We start from the raw sequence: 793 nt of genomic DNA, 5'->3' as shown, positions 1-793 counted from the left end.
CTCTAGCCAGGGCAACAGAGCCAGACTCTGTCTCAAAAAAAAAAAAAAGAAAGAAAAAAAACCATATGTCCATTTTATTGATTTTAAAATACATTTCAGAAATACTCTCAAGTAAAGTTGTATTTATTAATATTTACATTCCTACAAATAATATATGAGAGTGCTTGTTGTGTTGCCTTCATTAGCACAGGTAATTATCATATTCTGATCTCTGCTAATTTTGATATAAAGTACTATTTAATTGCTATCTCAATTTATATTTCTCTGATTACTGACATAAATAATCATGCTTTTCATACTATATTTGGCTACTACCTGTTTCCCTACATCTAGAAAATCTTAGATGCTGGCAAAGTTTTGTTGACTACCCAGTGATTATTACTGTGCAAACGGAAGCTCTTCGCTGCTGTTGTCTTTATTTTGTATCTGACCTCTTTTCTCAGCTCAGTTATTAGATCTGGTTGTTTTCAGTCGACTCTCTTAGATTTTCCAGGTAGTGAATCTTGTCCTCCGTAAGTAATGTTAATTTTATATTATTAAGAGATGTACTGTTCATTTTGCTTGCTTTTTTTTCATTGAGTGGTCCTCCAGAAAAATATTGAAAAATAGTAAGCATGATTACATTTTAAGTCTCTTTATTTTTCATTATTTATTTAATAATATTGGCTTTGATTTGTGATAAATATGCTTTTTCATATTATATAAGCATTTTTCTATCTCTAGTTAACTGAGACATTTTTAATAAAAAAGTGTTTAATTTTATCAAAGGCATTTTAACATTTATTATAATAAA

The sequence above is a fragment of the Propithecus coquereli genome, unplaced genomic scaffold (genome assembly GCF_000956105.1).
Source record: "Propithecus coquereli isolate 6110/MARCELLA unplaced genomic scaffold, Pcoq_1.0 Scaffold176, whole genome shotgun sequence".
Classification (NCBI taxonomy): Eukaryota; Metazoa; Chordata; class Mammalia; order Primates; family Indriidae; genus Propithecus; species Propithecus coquereli.
The sequence above is the reverse complement of the archived record's forward strand: the minus strand, read 5'-3'. Positions refer to the sequence as shown.